This window comes from Moschus berezovskii, chromosome 4, assembly GCF_049115385.1.
Source record: "Moschus berezovskii isolate FMDL1 chromosome 4, NW_MosBer_1.0, whole genome shotgun sequence".
Lineage (NCBI taxonomy): Eukaryota > Metazoa > Chordata > Mammalia > Artiodactyla > Moschidae > Moschus > Moschus berezovskii.
In genome coordinates this window covers 117,788,356-117,806,254 of record NC_142463.1, presented here as the reverse complement: position 1 = coordinate 117,806,254, position 17,899 = coordinate 117,788,356, and the positions used below count along the sequence as shown (strand labels likewise).

The following is a 17,899-nucleotide window of genomic DNA, read 5'->3' as shown; positions in this document are numbered from 1 at the left end:
GTAGAGGCATAGAAAAGGCTGGCAAAAGGGAGAATCAAAAGCAAGGCCTTAAGTGCTGACTCTCAGAGAGACCTAGGCCGGGGTACCACCAGAGATGCCGAGTCTGAGAGCTGCTAACGTGGGGCAGGGGAGGGGAGTCTCAGGGGTACATCAGAAGAGCTGATCTAGGGTGATCCAAGCAGAGTGTTGCTCTTTTTTAAAAATTTTTAACTGGAAGATAATTGCTTTAAGTATTGTGTTGGTTTCTGCTGTATATCAGCTTGAATCAGCCATGCTCCAGATCAACCTCCTGGGGCCACATCATTTCCAAAAAATATCTTTTCCTCAATGAAAACACAACTTTTCTATCCCAGGATTTCACAGGCCTGATGTGTTTAACTCAGTGCTGTGTAGCAGAAAGAGAATGGAATTTAGAGTCACAGTCACATCTCTGCCCCTTGCTATTTATTATTATAAGGTAAGCAGGGCTTCCCAGGTGGTGCCAGTGGTAAAGAACCCACCTGCTTATGTAGGAGACATAGAGACTCAGGTTCGATTCCTGGGTCAGGAAGATCCCCTGGAGAAGGAAATGGCAACCCACTCCAATTCTTGCCTGGAGAATGGCATGGACAGAGCGGCCTGGCAGGCTATAGTCCACAGGGTCACAAAGAATTGGACATGACTGAAGTGACTTAGCATGCACACAAAAGCCATGTAACCCTCAGAGGTTCAGTCTTCTTATCTATAAAATGGGACTTTTTACAGTAACACCTTGCAGTGTTATTGGGAAGATCAAATAACAAGTAAAGTGTCTTTTTACTTTTCCTTGCTGATATAGCCTCTAAGTAGTTTTTTACTGGAGAAGGCAATGGCATCCCACTCCAGTACTCTTGCCTGGAAAATCCCATGGGTGGAGGAGCCTGGTAGGCTGCAGTCCGTGGGGTCGCAAAGAGTCGGACACGACTGAGCGCCTTCACTTTCACTTTTCACTTTCACACACTGGAGAAGGAAATGGAAACCCACTCCAGTGTTCTTGCCTGGAGAATCCCAGGGATGGCGGAGCCTGGTGGGCTTCCATCTATAGGGTCACACAGAGTCGGACACGACTGAAGTGACTTAGCAGCAGCAGTCTTTTTACTGAGATTCCAACCAAGGACCCCAAGAAGTGTGAAGAAAAAATCCAAATTCACCCTGAGGACCAAACCTTCTCTGCTGGATTCTACTAAAAGTCATTTCAGTTCATCTCACATGTCCACCAACTCCAAACAACACTGAAATTGAGGTTATTATGTTTATTTAATATGGCTTCTAAGAAAGCTAATCTAACATTAGGGGGCCCACACCACAAAGCACCGATCCTTCTAATGATGCCAAAGTGTCCTCCTAACACCGAAGGGACAAGCCAGCAGCTGCATCTCAGCATCTCCTGCCTGAGCTCCTGACCCACCCAGACATGTCCTCCTGATCTTCTCTCAAGGTTCAAATTCATCACACCTCCCCCAGCTAATCCTCTCCCCTGAATTCTCCAAGTAAGCATGGCCTTCCTTCCCCCAAGCCCCCTCTTTTTATTATTTGTACGTTATTTAATGTTTGCTTAATCCTTAATACAAAACGGTCCAAATATTTACAAACTCTTTTAACAATAGAAAGCTTTTATGCAGTCAATTGCATTTTTCCAAATGTTTAAACATAGATTGTGACCATAATGTTTTCATAAGTCTAACCCAGCAAATTTTCTTAAGTCTTTTAAAAATGCACTTAAAGTAACACAATGATTAGCAACATTTTTTTGTTCTTATACCCGAATCAGCTTTTAAATATTAATGTCATGGCTCAAAATGTAGCTTTATCTTTTTACTCTTACACAGAAGATTTGTCACATGCAAACTAAAGAATTTCTCAGCTTTACTCCCTCCCTCACATTCTCTTTTTTAAAAACATTTTCTGTTTCTTTCTTGCCTGTGCTGGGTCTCTGCTGTGCTGCACAGGCTCTCTGATGCTGTGTGGATTTTCTCTAGCTGCGGCGAGTGGCCGAGCCCCCTCTTGATAAAGGGTACAATGTCCACTCAAGCCAGAGACCTGGGCAACACCCTCGACTCCTTCCTCCTTTGTTCTCCCGTATCTGTCGTCATGACCAGGTTCTCTGCAGTCCATCTTCCTGACACATCTCTGAAATGTTTTTTCTTCAGTTTCACAGTATTGCCTTAGTCCACAGGTCCTTACTATTCTTCTGGAGTCTTGCAACTCACCCATGGCTCTCTGCTTCCTACTTCACCTACTGCCAACCCACTCTCCATTCTGCTAGAAAAACAGCATTTTTAATGACACAGACAACATCCTGGTATTTCCCTTTAAAAACCATTCAAAGGCTTCCTACTGCCCTCAGGATAAAGCCCAAACTCCTCAGCATGGAGTATGTATGTTTCTGCTTTCATCCCTCTCCAGAGGCCTGACCTACATAGCTCTTCAGGACTAGTCGCATACACCTGCCTGCCTCTGCATCTGTGGTGACACCTTTGGCGTCCTTGAAGACTTGCTTCAGAGAAGGCTTCCCTGCCCACACTGCCCCCAAATCTGAGCTACTGACGCCCCTGGGCTCACCTTTACCATAGCACGTATCTCACATTGTGATGTTTACACTGAAGCTTCTTGAAGGAACCAAGGACCACATCTTGGTACTCCAGCGCCAGCACAGGGACTGGCACAGAGGTTCCCAGCATCTGCTTAGGAGGGGAGGCAGGCATCCTTGCTGTCATTAATAAGCACCCATAATGTGCTCTGCTTGGCTATTCATTTCCTCCAGAAGACAGGTCCTGTTAGTTCAGATGCATCACACATAAAGCTCCTCTGATTTTTGAGTTTTTCATTTATTATTACGTAACACCCCAATGGAAACGGCAACACACTCTAGTATTCCTGCCTGGAGAATCCCATGGACAGAGGAGCTTAGCAGACTACAGTTCATAGGGTCACACTGAATTGGAGATGGCTGAGCACATATACAATATCCTAAGGACTGAGAACTAGAATTAAAATTGACAGAGCAGATATGAAGGCAGATGCACATGCCCACGAGACTCAGAGACATGGAAGGCACGCAGGGTGGTAGCAAGCTAGTACGAACATTACCTTTGTAGACAAAGCACATTTTTGGCAAACACGATGACAACCTGGGCATGAATGAAGCCAAACTCTGAACTGGAGCTCTTTGGAGACAGCTCTGTTATATCTGAGATCAGAAACTTAATGTGTAAGTTATTAAAAGCCTGGAACCTCTAGCTAACCAAAAAGCCAACTGGTTAAGAGCTTGGAAAAATACGAATACAATCAAGAAGCAGAAAGTTTTTCCATGTGACCTCATTCACCCACAAATTAATAGATCAACAAATTAAGGGCTCAGATTCAAATTTCTGAATCTACAAAATAAACTCCAAGAACCCTTATTTCTTCATACTTTGGTTTTAAGACTGTAATTGTGTGTGTGTGTGTTGTGGGTGGGACATGGTTGTTGCTCAATCACTCAGTCGTATCCAACTCTTTGCAGCCCCGTGGACTACAGCACACCAGGCTTCCCTGTCCTTCACCATCTCCAGGAGCTTGCCCAAATTCACGTCCATTGAGTCAGTGATGCCATCCAACAATGTCGTCCTCTGTCGTCCCCTTCTCCTGTCTTCAATCTTTCCCAGCATCAGGGTCTTTTCCAATGAGTTGGCACTTTCCACCAGGTGGCCAAAGTATTGCTTCAGCTTCATTATCAGTTCTTTCAATGAATATTCAGGGTTGATTTCCTTTAGGATTGACTGGTTTGATCCCCTTGCAGTGCAGGGAATCTCATGAGTCTTCTCCAGCAACACAGTTTGAAGACATCAATTCTTCGGTGCTCAGCCATTTTTTTGTCCAGCTCTCACATCCATACATGAAGACTAGAAAAACCATAGCTTTGATCATATGGACCTTTGTCGGCAAGTAAAATCTCTGCTTTTTAATATGCTGTCTAGTTTTACCATAGCTTTTCTTCCAAGGAGCAAGGGTCTTTGGATTTCATGACTGCAATCACCATCTGCAGTGATTTTGCAGCCTGAGAAAATAAAGTCTGTCACTGTTTCCATTGTTTCCCCATCTATTTGCCATGAAGTGATGGGATAGAATGCCATGATCTTTGTTTTTTGAATGTTGAATTTTAAGCCAGCTTTTTCACGGCCTTCTTTTATGAACTTCTTCAAGAGGCTCTTTGATTCCTCTCTGCTTTCCATCTTTGCCATAAGGATGCTGTCAACAGCATATATGAGGTTATTGATATTTCTCCTCGCAATCTTGACTCCAGCTTGTGCATCATCCTGCCCGGCATGAACTGACTCACTGGAAAAGACCCTTATGCTGGGAAAGACCGAAGGCAGGAGAAAGGAACAACAGAGGATGCGATGGACATGAGTTGGAGCAAGCTCCAGGAGTTGGTGATGGACAGGGAAGCCTGCCATGCTGCAGTCCATGGGGTCACAGAGTCAGACACGACTGAGCGACTGAACTGAAGTTCTTACTGGTTTCCTCAGTAGCTCAGTGGTAAAGAATTCACCTGCAATGCAGGAGACGTGGGTTTGACCCCTGAGTTAGGAAGAATCCCAGGAGAAGGAAATGATAACCTACTCCGGTATTCTTGCCTGGGAAATCCCACAGACAGAGGAGCCTGGCGAGCTACCATCCACAGGGTTTCAAAAGAGTCGGATATGACTGAGTGGCTAAACAAAAGCAAAAGATCTTTTTACATTTATTCTGACTTCAAATTTCTTATAATTTCTTGGCATTATTTCAAAATATGCATAGAATTGTAATTTTCACTCAGTAATGAAACTATATGCTTTAAAGCCAAAGCAATAGACTTTTCTGCAGATTATGTTCATAAACTTACCATAAATAACATCTTGGAGAAATTGGATTTGGGGTTTATCATCATGCTGGAGTTCAAGTTGCCAAACTGATAAAAACAAGACCCACCACCAACCCCAGCCCCCACTTCCTTGACTATTAATCAATAAGTAAATGTGTTTCTCTTAGGAAAATAGAAAAAAAATTGGAATACAGAGTAGAAAGATACCTATGTAATCATCAGATGTATCCAACCCAGCACCCGTCATTCAGCATTTGTCAGTGATGGGCAATTCACTCTTGTTAGAGTATCCGTTCCTCCTTTCTAAGGGCTTCTAATTACTTGGGAATTTTCCCTTATACTGATTAGAAATCTACCAACAGGAATGCAGTAGAGGGAATTGGATGAAAACACCGTCCTTGGTGTAGGACAGACAGGGATTATAGCCTCAGGCTCTGCTACTTACTAGCTGTGAGATCCTGGTCATTATTTTGATTTCCTCACGGCTCCTCACTTGTGAAGTGGGGGTAATCACAGTACTGTACCTCATTCATGAGGTTTAAAAAACAAATGGATACAGAAAGATCAGCTTATAGCAAATATCTAGTAAATGGTAACTGCTGCTAGTACTGCCGCACTACTGCCCTAGTTCTATCTTTGAGGCCTTAGAGAACAAAGCTAATCCTTCTTCCAAGTGGTGACCATTTGAACATTTGGAAACCATCACCATATTTATATTTACTCCTCTCATTTTTCCTCTTCAAGAGCTCCTCGACCAGTCCGTTTTCTAGATTACTTATTGCTCTGGTAATAAAGAGCATGGGCTTTGGGTTGAGATATTTGGGTTGAAGTCTTAGCTTTGTCACTTCCTAGCTGTTGGCGTTATGCAAACTACTCAGTCAGCATAACTCTTTCATTCCTCATCAGAAATAGGTGAATTAATGATCTCTTCATAGTATTAACTCCCCTCCAACATTTAGCATAATGCCTTAACACGTGGTGAGTTGTTTGCTTAGTAAATATGATCTCCATCTTCCTTGTTAACCTTTTCTGTATATACACTCCAACTTACCAATGACTCAAAATATAGTTTACAGAACTAAATGCATATTCCTAAAAGGATGAGAACACCACAGAGTGAATCTGGATACTCTCCATGCCTTAGAACTGAATTTTTAGCAAAGCCTCTCTGATCTTTTTAAGTTACAGCATCTCACTGCTTATTCACACTGTGATCACCTCAAACATTCAAAGCTAATTTGCACAACTGCTCTCAAGGCAGATTTCTTAAGCATATCTGGTAAGTGGTTTTGAGGACTGGCTCAGAGTGATCACTATTTCCTTTTCCAAGCTCTCACAGATCATCTGCTTAATGATCTCTTCTAGAATTTTGCCCAGGGGCAATGACAAGTTCACTAATCTATAATTCCTAGACCAAGATTCTCCTCTTTTCTGACAAGTGAAATGTCTTATTCTTGTAATCTTCTCATATCTCATCTATTCCTCATGACTTTGTAAAGGTGACCAATAATGACTTTGTAATCATTCTTTAGGAGCACAGGTCCTAAGTGAGCAAGGCCTGGACACATTTGAAGGAGTGAGGGAGGGACCTGCCTATTTCGTCACGGTTTTTGAACTTCTTCCATTTTTCGAATCACCTGTGTTCTAGTGTTTCTAGTTTGAAGATCCAATAGTTCTCTACTTGAGGGAAAAAATAAAAAGGGGACACATGGTTAGAACAAAGCAACTTCAGAATTTGTCATGCGCTATTCTCTTTTCTTTTTAAAATTTTTTTATTGGAAAATAATTGCTTTACAGAATTTTGTTTTTTGTCAAATCTCAACATTAATCAGCCATAGGTATACATATATCATCATCAGCCTTTTCCATGAGCCCAATGCATTCAGAGTTTGAATTCCTCTGCACTTACACTTGACTTTAAGCTCTGCTTTCCACACTTCTCAAAGGACATTATATGAAAATGTAGGTAGTCACGCGATTCTTTTTCAAGAATCTCACCTTTATGGACCCAGTTAGAATCTTAGGTTCTCACCTCTTATTTCCTGAGGTCATAATCTTATTCCGTCATCATTCCTCTCTCTGAAAGTTACATACTCTAAAACGCCACGGCCATGTTCCATCCCCACCTCAGCATTAGTATCCCACCCCTATCTCCCCTCATCTCCACGGGGAATGCTGGCTGACCTCTCAACCCACTGGCCACAGAGAATGGAAAGGGTTTTGAGTCACCTGCAACATTTTCCGAGTCCACATCCACACACCCCCATCTAAGACCCACAGACACAGAGTTCCACAGAGAAGTCTCCAAGCTGCCTTCTGCTCAAAACCTGCCAGGTCTTACCTAGCCAGCTGGGACCTGACACAGCAGAAAGCATGGGACCTCAGAACAGAGGATCGAGACCTGCCTTGGGCCCAGGCAAATTCTTCTTCTCTCAGCCTTCTTCCCTAATCCATAACGTGAGAGCAATAAAAACATCTTTCAGAAGTGGCTGTCAACTTCTGGGCTTGACAAATACTGAAAGTGGATGAGAAGCAGACGGACAGATGTTCTATAACTCATTGCACAGATACTTTTAAAATAACCCTGGAGACAGCAAATGGAACAATGAAGAGAAATCATCCCCCAGAACTCTCTGGGGGTTCTCCAGTTTGAACGTGGAGCAGAGATTTTTCTTTTAAGGTCCTGGAAGGCAGGGACATCCTTATCCCACAAGGACACATGGAAATGCACCAGGATTAAAAAGATAAGCTGCCAAGTAACTAGCAGATGGTGAAGACTGAACCCAGTGGGGTCTTAAGGTAAAGCTCTGAAGGAAGCAGCAGCATGATGTGAAAAATGCAGAAGACCGAGGCCAGCTGAGTGTGGCACAGCCATGAAGCCACGGTCCTGGGAAAACCCAGCCTGACTTCTGCCCATGGAGCAGTGATCCGCAAACAGTCCAGCCTGTGCCATTTCTGTGGGTCCTCCAAAGGAGTGTTTATCTTCAGATGGCCTGGGGAGAATATGAGAAAAGGCAGTGGTCTGGAGGGAGGACCCCAATGCTTTACTAATAGAAATGGACCCAAGAAACCTAGAGCAATGAGCAGCCCCCTCCCCCTCCCCCAGCCCTTGCGCGCTACCTGAACACTGGTGTGTTTTTTTCTCTTCCTCCCCAGTCCTGGAACATTCACACAGCTTCACACTTCTGTCCCTAGTCATCATTCCTTTCCATATGTCTCTTATTTTAATCTAATCTTTAGATAAAATTGCCTTTCATTTTGATCGCTTTCCTCGTTGCTGCTTTGGTCTGATTATCTTTCTCTCCCACTGTATGTCTAGGACCCTTTATCATGTTGGCTGGTTTTCTTTTTTTGGGGCTGGTTTTCTTTTATCAGAAGTTAATTCAATATTCCTCTTCCTCATCCCTCAATTTAGCCATTCTTGATTTCAGTAATGGGCTCCATTAGACTTACCTTTCTCTGGGCTGCTATTTGTCATAAAGGTACGGCGATCAACTCAGGAAATGGTGCCACAGTCCCTCATGGAACTGGTCTCCTTACTTCGCGGCTGTCTGAGGCGTAGGGGTACACTGTACAAGAGCTGCCTGCAGCCATAGCTGTGCCCTAGCTCACCGACCTGCCTCACACAGCAGGATCTGGGAAGAAGCCTGGGATCCTTGGGCTAGGAGAGGCCTCATGAGACAGGCCCATCTCCACAACTGCAGGTGCAGAAACTCAAGGATCACAGCTGGTTTCTACGGTTTCTTCAAGGCACAGCATTATAACCACGTCTAAATTATTATGACAACTCTCTAGCGTGCACCTAGAAGAAGTAAGCAATCAGTTGAATTTTAAAACCTAGTGAGAGCCAGACAAATACATATTTATCTTTTGAAAGTCTAGTTAAGGCACCCTCACGTCCTATCTCAGCAGTTAATTTATGTTCTAATTCCACAGCTGTTGGAAGTGCTTTCTTATGCCCCCACAAAATCTCTCCTGGTTTACTTGAATCAACCACAAACCACCATATAGCAATTTCTAAATGCCAAGCGCTGTGATAAGTTAATTTCTTCTTGCTTGCTACTTGACAAGCAGGCAAAAATCAGGCCAGTATCCCTCACCAAACCACAACAATCCTTTCATACACTCCAAGGCTTTAACTTCTCAGCAACACTGGTCATTTCTACAAAATAACTGTCACCTGCTGTTGGCTTTCGAAAACCAAATCTGTTTATACAGGCTGCCAATTCTTTCTCCTCTGCTTCTGTGTTATCTAGGCTTGCACATTTGGCATGTTCAAGTTCCCTGGGGTCAGCCATCCTTCCTACACTTATGACGATGCTGAGGCTTCCTGAAGTCTCTTGCTCAGAGACACAGCTTTCCTCCTAGAGCCAGGGAGCAGAGAAAACACCAGCCCTCACAAATACAAGGGTGCTGCTTTGACTGGTATGTGCTTGGGGAGCCTTCTTAGAAAACTGCATCTTCCTCTGCTTTCCCCATGAACAATCTGTCCTCTTGCTTCTAAGTGAATATTGCCCTTCTTTTAAGTGGTGAGAAAGGTCAGGCATAAATCTTCCCAATGTAAAATCAATCATAATCAAAAGTTCACATCCTTCCTGATCCACTCCCCTGTTGTCCTTGAGATCCTTTGGTTTCGTGGAATAACAGAACTGACAAAACAGAGCCGTAAAGCCTCAACTGAGTTGCCAGCCCTTCTACTTTCTCAACACTCTGAGCTTTAGTTCTCTCAACTGCAAAATGGTATGAGAAGAGTCTCACAGGATTGTTATGTGAATCAAATGAAATGATTTACATACAATGCTTGGCACATAGTAGGAAATCAAAAAAATCTTTACTAAACTGAAGTAAACAAGAATATTTGCTAATCTGATGTGTCTCTCTCGAGTGCCAGGCACTGCTCAAATCACACTACATGTAAAAACTCATTTGATCCTCACAACCTTATGAGATAGGTACTACTACCATCCTCCATTGAATGGATGAGGAAACAGGTAGGTTAATCAACTTTCTCAAGGCCGCACAGCTTGTGCATGCATGTGGGCTAAGTTGCTTCAGCAACCCTATGGACTGTAGCCTGTCAAGCTCCTCTGTCCATGGAATTTTTCAGGCAGAAATACTGGAGTGAGTTGCCATTTTCTCCTCCAGGGAATCTTCCCGACCCAGGGATCGAACCTGCGTCTCTGACATCTCCTGCCTTGGCAGGCAGGTTCTTGACCACTGAGACCCCAGGAAAGCCCAGAGCTGGTAGGTATATGTATTACTTTCTGAGGGCTGTTGTCACAGATATCACAAAGTGGATGGTTTAAAATAACAGAAATTCAACGTCTCAGTGTTCGGGAACCCAGAAGACAGAAATTATGACGTTGGCAAGGTCAGGTCCTTCGAGAGCCTCTGATGGAAAGTCCATTCCTTGCTTCTGGTGGCTGGCAGTTCTTGGCATCCTTTGGCTTTTAGTGGCATCACTTCAATCTGCTGCTTCCATGGCCACAGCCTGATTCCCTGCATCTCCCCTTCACGTTTCTGTCTCCAAATTCCCCTCTTATAGGAACTCCAGTCGCGAGGCTCAGGGTTTGTCGTAATCTACCATGACTTCATCCTGACTTTAGACTCAGGGCTTGCCGTAATCTACCATGACTTCATCCTGACTTGGTTACATCAGCAAAGTCCTTCTGCTAAATAAAGCCACGTCCATGGATGCCAGGCGTTAGGACTTCCACATATCTTTTTGAGGGGCACAATCTGGCCCGCTGCAGTCTCTGAGACAGAATCTGAACCCCAGCCATCTTAAAGCCCTTCACATCTGAATCATCTGTTTAGTTTAATAACTGTCAAACATCATTTGATATTAAACTGTTATTACTACTAGTTCTTATCTCTGCTGCTGCTGCTAAGTTGCTTCAGTCGTGTCCGACTCTGTGCGACCCCACAGACGGCAGCCCACCAGGCTCCGTCCCTGGGATTCTCCAGGCAAGAACACTGGAGTGGGTTGCCATTTCCTTCTCCAACGCGTGAAAGTGAAAGTGAAGTCACTCAGTCGTGTCCGACTCCTAGTGACCCCATGGACTGCAGCCTACCAGGCTCCTCCGTCAGTGGGATTTTCCAGGCAAGAGTACTGGAGTGGGTTGCCATTGCCTTCTCCTTATGCCACCTAGGAACCACAAATTTCCTTATTCCAGGTATTTTGCCAAGCCCTGGATGTCTTTATAGATTCTTTATGGAAAAGGATTTCATTCTCACATGGGTAAGATTTTCAGTGGGCACTTGAGCGAATGTTGCTTGACTGCTTTGCTGTCCCTGACTGCCCACCTTACATCTGAGTTTCTTCAACTAAACCAACCCGGGAATATGATAAATGTCCAAGAACAACTTAGTCTGTCCAAAGGTGGACTGTTCTTAGTCTGTTCAGAGGACCAGGGATTTACTCCGTAACACGCTTGTGTCTTCGGCTCTAATCCCTCACCCTCGGGCCACTTGCTCAACACATGACAGGAAATGAAGATAAAGTATCCCCTACGCAGGGCTTGGAGGATGGCTGACTGGGCCTGGCTGACATCACCAGGTACGCCTCTTTCCGAGTATTTTTCTTCCGCTGATTGCCCTGACCCACTTGCCTGATGACGCCAGATGCTACACCAGAGGAGGTCTGAGTCACAGCTCACCTGAAGGCACCTCCTCCCGGGAACTGAGGATAAGAGAACAAGCCAGGGAGCTCAGGGCAGGTGTTCACTCCAGGGGTCAACATCCCTAATTCTCACACAGCCCCCAGGAAAACAGCTGAACCACTGTGATTTATCCTAGGACAACCTCCTTTCCATCATAATCTAGTTTCTTTCTTTCTTCTAAACTATAAAGGACCATGTATCTTTACTTCTAGGCCACTAACATACCTTGAAAAAAAAAATGAACTGACTCATATTTGACCTCATTTCAATTTCCAATCACATTTTAATGGTCTTTCGTTTTTATTTAATAAGTCTGGGAAACGGGTGAGTTGGGAGGCCTGAGGCAGCGAGGTCTGGTTGGCTTGTTTGCTGTATGCCAGAAGTTCTCTTACTGTCTGCCTTCCTGCCACCCAAAAGCAGATGTTGAGGGACAGTGCCTTTGGGGTGGTTCTGCATAGCCTTTATTCTCAGAAACGCACACCTTGCTCTGTATCCAGCCCCTTTCCTGCCCGATATCAGACTCTCTTGGGATACAGAGCTGAGCAGTTTCACAGCCTGTCCTTGAAGAGCTCAGAGTATGCTGATGGGGTGAGACACGTGCAGGACAGTGGAACACAGCGCTGTGGACTCGGTCATGGAGGAGGACGCAGCCACCAGCCTGTAGCCAGGAAAGCTACCCACCATGGCAGGGGGGCGGCGAGCAGCTGCTGCCCAAGCACCTTCTTAAAGAATACGTGGCGGGTGGCAGGGACAGTGGCATGGGGAACACACCAGTCTGGGTCCTGGCAAGAAACAGATAATTTGAGTCATCTGCAGAGAGTCAATTAGGGAGGATTTACAAAGATGAAGTCAGAGTACAGGGAACCCCCAGAGGATAATACAGCAGCCCTGGGGGCCCTCAGCACCCCAAGGCCAAGAGGGCAGGGCAGTGAGACGTCCCAAGAACCCAGAGAGAGAAAGAATAGTGTGCCTGGAAGGCAGCAACCCTCCTGACGGTGAAGAAGCCTGCTGAGGCAGTCCACACACGCAGGCCTCCCTGGCACCTGACACTGCGGGCAGCAAACCTGGAGGAAGAAGCAAAGGAGAGCTACCCTCACAGAGACAGAGGAGGGAGAAGGGTCTCTGCAAGAAAGGACACAGAGAAAGGCATGGAGTCACAGACACCGCAGTGTGCCCGGGCACAGGGAAGACATGCTGGAGGGCTGGCAAGAGAGGGGAACACAGGGTCAGGTCAGGGTCTGCCGTGGAGCTCCTGCACCTCTGGGGCTCAGGGCACTAGGGGAGGTCTGGGCAGGGGAATGGTGTGGTTGGGGGTCATGGTGGTGTGCAGGGTGGACTGAGGAGTTCTGGAGCAGAAGGAAGGCCAGTAAAGGGATTACTGCAGCACGGAATGTCTGGGGGAAGAGGAAGAATCTGCCCCCAGGGCTTGCCAGTCAGAAGACCTGGACTCAAACCCCTGCTCTGCTGCTTACAACTGTGAGACAATGGGTGGGTCTTTCTATCCTCAGGCTTTAGTTTTGTCATCCACAAACATTGGAGCTGTCACGAGAATTGGCGTTTGGGTAAGTCAGGGGCCAAGCACAGGGGAGGGGGACGGGTATACCCTGCAGTTACGCAGGGCACAGACTGTGCAGCCAGACTGGTCAACCTGAGTGCAGGCAAGAAAAGCTGCAGGCCTAACTAAGGCAGTGGCAGTGCTTCTTTCTCTGGATGTGAGAAAAAGGAGGCGGGGAGAGAAGATTCTGAGTGATGTAACTTGGGTGACTTGATGGGTGCATTAAACACTAACTGGGCCAAGGGGCTCAGAACAAGGAAAAAGTTGGGGGTATAGGGAAGAAAGAGGAGGAGCGTGGCTCGAAGCATGTCAACTCTGAGGAGGCACCAAAGAACTCAGACGAACTTGCCTATGAGACAACTGGAAACAAGGGATCAACGAGAGACGCAAGACTTAGGAGTCTCCGGGACTCAGAGGGTGGCTAAAGCCATGGAAAACATGAGATCCCCAGAGAAGCCAGAAGAATAAGAAGAGCGAACATCATTGAGAGAATCCTACTTAACAGTATCCATTTAAATGGAAGGCAGAACAGGGGGAATCAGAAAGAGAAAATCGAAAAGGCCAGGAGAGCAGAAAAGGAACAAGAGAAAACCACCATGGAAGCTGGGGGAGGAGAGAGGCTCCAGGAGGGAAAGGTCCAAGGCACTGGGTGCTCTAGAGAGGATGACGGGAGGAGGACAGAAAGGGGCCAGAGACTTATAACAGCAACTAAGACATCCCTGGTGGCCTAAGCAAGGGCAGCGTTCGTAGAAAGCACAGGAAGCCCAATTATAATGAGCTGAAAAGTGAGTGGGGTTTGGAAATACATACAGCAAATGCTACCGTTCCCAAGAGCCTGGCATGGAAAGAGCAAGATAGGAAGGCAGGCTGTGGAAGTATCTTTTTTTTTTTTCAGATGGTGAAACCTGAGTCTATTTATAGGCTAAAAAAGGAACAAAACAGAAATAGCCTCCAGGTTGAGGGGAAATACAGAGAAAATGATGGCTCAAGAAACAGAGACAGCAGAAGATGAGGTCCAACTTGGGGAAGAGACAGCGGTGCCTCCTCTGCGTGGGTGAAGCACAGGGTGGTATGGAGCCCTGGCTGGGCTCCCTCTCCCCTTCCGGTGTGGGCTTTCTCGTGTAGCTAGGCCCTTCCCTGGCAGAGAGTTGGGCCTGACGTGGAAGGAGGAGGAGTGAGACAGGCTGAGGCAGGAGACCAGTATAACTGAAAAGAGTCGAAGAAAAAGAGAGTCTTGATTAAAAGCAGACGCTCTTTAACCTGTTCCAGAAAGTGAAAGTGTTAGTCGCTCAGTAGTGTCTGATTCTTTGCGACACCATGGACTACAGCCCACCAGCCTCCTCTGTCCATGGAATCCTCCAGGCAAGAATCGGGGATCTTCCCGATCCAGGGATTAAACCCGGGTCTGCCATACTGCAAGCAGATTCTTTACCATCCGGGCAACCTGCTCCAGACCTGCATTTTACTGTCCATTAACTTACTTTCCTTTCCCCAGGACGTGGGTCAACAGGAAAGCATGTGCAGTCAGAAACATTTTGCTGCAACCTTCTTAGGAGACACATATGAACTCGTCCTGGCTCTGACAGGCTGAAGGACGGGTTTTATGTCAATCCATGGAGGGTGAAGAGGGAGACCTGGCGAGGGACACTAAAAGCTCTCTGGGGACCTGGTTTATGAGCACTTGCAGCTTCACTCATGCATTTAGCTTGTCAGTCAACCTCTTTGTCCGCTAAGGAATCTGACCAGCTTAATTGTTTCCTCAGGGCTTTGCCCTTCCCATCAATGAACAAAGGCAGTTGAGCGGGATTTGGGTTTTTTAATATAAAAAAAATACTTAACACACATATACACAGACATTAAAAATAGATGTGTGTGCATGTGTATTACATGATGTGTGTACATATATACACACAGGAGCATGCGCACACACACATACATACTTTTTCTTTTGCTATTAGTGTTTGGGAGTAGGAACAGGCAGATCCAACCATGGGCTACTGTCTGGATGGCCACTCCAACTTTGGAAGAAAAAGCATCAGCTGGACCTCACCACCTCCAGCACTCAGTGTCATCCTTAACTACTGACTACATGCTAAGAGGAGACGATGAGGGACAGGGAGCCCAACTGCAGATCATGAGCATCAGGGGTTGCCTTTCTGAGGCTCTTCCCCTCCGAAACACCTTTTACTGGCGCCATCACATTTACTGTTCATCATGGCTTCATTTCTCAAATCAACCCTCTCCTATCACCCACTCACCCTCCAGTTATGAGACAAACGGGACAAGAGATAAATTCAAAGACGAAGATAATCAGAAGACCATCGACCACTCAAGCAAAGAGCCAACTGCACAGAAATAAGAGAAGATGGGCCAGCATCCATGGCCAACTTAAGGCGGGGAGCAGGTATATGTTCAAAGGCAGCCTTGTTTTGTGATTAATCTCACCGCATGAAGAGATGTTGGGCTTTCCAAGAGCAGAGTGAACAGTTCAGTTCAGTCGCTCAGTCGTGTCTGACTCTTTGTGACCCCATGGACTACAGCACGCCATGCCTGCCTGTCCATCACCAACTCCCGGAGCTTGTTCAAACTCATGTTCACTGAGTTGGTGATGCCATCCAAACATATCGTCTTCTGTCAGCCCCTTCCCCTCCTGCCCTCAATCTTTCCCAGCATCAGGGTCTTTTCCAATGTGTCAGCTCTTCGCATCAGGTGGCCAAAGTATTGGAGTTTCAGCTTCAACATCAATCCTTCCAATGAATATTCAGGACTGATTTCCTTTAGGATTGACTGGTTTGATCTCCTTGTAGTCCAAGGGATGCTCAAGAGTCTTCTCCAACACCACAGTTCAAAAGCATCAATTCTTCGGTGTTCAGCTTTCTTTATGTTCCAGCTGTCACAACCATACATGACTACTGGAAAAACCATAGCTTTTGTCGGCAAAGCAATGGCTCTGCTTTTTAATATGCTGTCTAGGTTGGTCATAGCTTTTCTTCCAAGGAGCAAGTGTCTTTTAATTTCATGTCTTCAATCACCATTTGCAGTGATTTTGGAGCCCAAGAAAATAAAGTCTGTCACTGTTTCCATTGTTTCCCCATCTATTTGCCATGAAGTGATGGGACCAGATGTCATGATCTTAGCTATTTGAATGCTGAGTTTTAAGCCGGCTTTTTCATGCTCCTCTTTCACTTTCATCAAGAGGCTCTTTAGTTCCTCTTCACTTTCTCCCATAAGGGTGGTGTCACCTGCATATCTGAGGTTATTGATATATCTCCCGACAATCTTGATCCCAGCTTGTGCTTCATCCAGCCTGGCAGTTCACATGATGTAATCTGCATATAAGTTAAATAAGCAGGGTGACAATATACAGCCTTGGTGTACTCCTTTCCCGACTTGGAATCGGCCTGTTGTTCCATGTCCAGTTCTAACTGTTGCTTCTTGACCTACATACAGATTTCTCAGGAGGTGGGTCAGGTGGTCTGGTATTCCCATCTCTTGAAGAATTTTCCACAGTTTGTTGTGATCCACACAGTCAAAAGATTTGGCATAGTCAATAAAGCAGAAGTAGATGTTTTTCTGGAACTCTCTTGCTTTTTTGATGATCCAAAAGATGTTGGCAATTTGATCTCTAGTTCCTTTGCCTTTTCTAAATCCAGCTTGAACATCTGGTAGTTCTCAGTTCACTTACTGTTGAAGCCTCACTTGGAGAATTTTGATCATTACTTTGCTAGCATGTGAGATGAGTGCCATTGCATGACAGTTTGAACATTCTTTGGCATTGCCTTTCTTTGGGATTGGAATGAAAACAGACCTTGTCCAGTCCTGTGGCCACTGCTGAGTTCTCCAAATTTCCAAAGCTGAACGTAGTCACTTCAGTTCTCAGTGTTTGCCACTGCAGGGACGCCTTTTCAATAGTCATCTGTGTGCTGGTCATTATCTCCTGTGAGAACATACGTCCTGAAGTTCTAGTGTTAACACTTTTTGTCACCCTGCCCAAATATCTTTACACATGAGTCACACTCAGGGCTCAACAAACGTCTGCAGGTTGGTTGGTTCATCCGTCTATCTGTCTGTCCATCCATCCAACTCTGGATAAAGGCCTATAGAATGAGTGTACCCACTTTCTGGGAATTTTGTAAAGATTTACAAAGAAATCAATTTGATTTAACAAAAAAATATGATTTACGCACAATTATGTACAAGACAATAGTCAAGGAGACATTAAGGTGAATAAGACACAGCTCCTTCTAAACAATATGACAGGTAAACAACCATAGCACAAGGACGGACTTAAGGACGAGGTAGCCTTGGAGTCCTAGGCTCCATAGGAGAAACAGAAAGGAGATCCCTACTGTGGGCATGACATATATTTAAAATAAACCGTGAAAGATGATTAGGCATTTGACACGCAGCAATGTTAACCAAACACTGGGAACTCAATTAACCACAATCTGATTATAACTGCCGCCAGCAAACAGGAAGGGCTGTAACTCAATAACTGCTTCTCAGAGTCTCCTGATAAAGGATGTGGGGACTCACACAGTTTAGCTTTTCCCAAGGCAAATTTCCTGAATCCTACGCATTGCCCTCTAGACCCCCCGGTCAGCATCGCCTCCACAGTTTGAGGTCGGTGATCCCAGAAAGGAAGAGCAGGCTCACCATGGCTGTGCTCTTAAACTCACCATGGCTACACATTTAGAGGTTAGACACCTCCACCCTTCCTCCAGACTGTGCCAGGACACAAGGAGGGGCCCACGGGGGGCTTCCCAGCCAGGCTGGAGGACCAGGTGCTGCAATACAGCCTCCAGGCTGGTATGCAGA

General features: G+C 45.6%; 1 protein-coding gene across 4 annotated transcripts in view; it reads right to left on the bottom strand.

Annotated features, from left to right (window-relative positions):
- C4H1orf226 (chromosome 4 C1orf226 homolog) overlaps nt 1-17,899 on the bottom strand; it is a 370,540-nt gene that overhangs the window by 70,896 nt on the left and 281,745 nt on the right. The window lies entirely within an intron of this gene.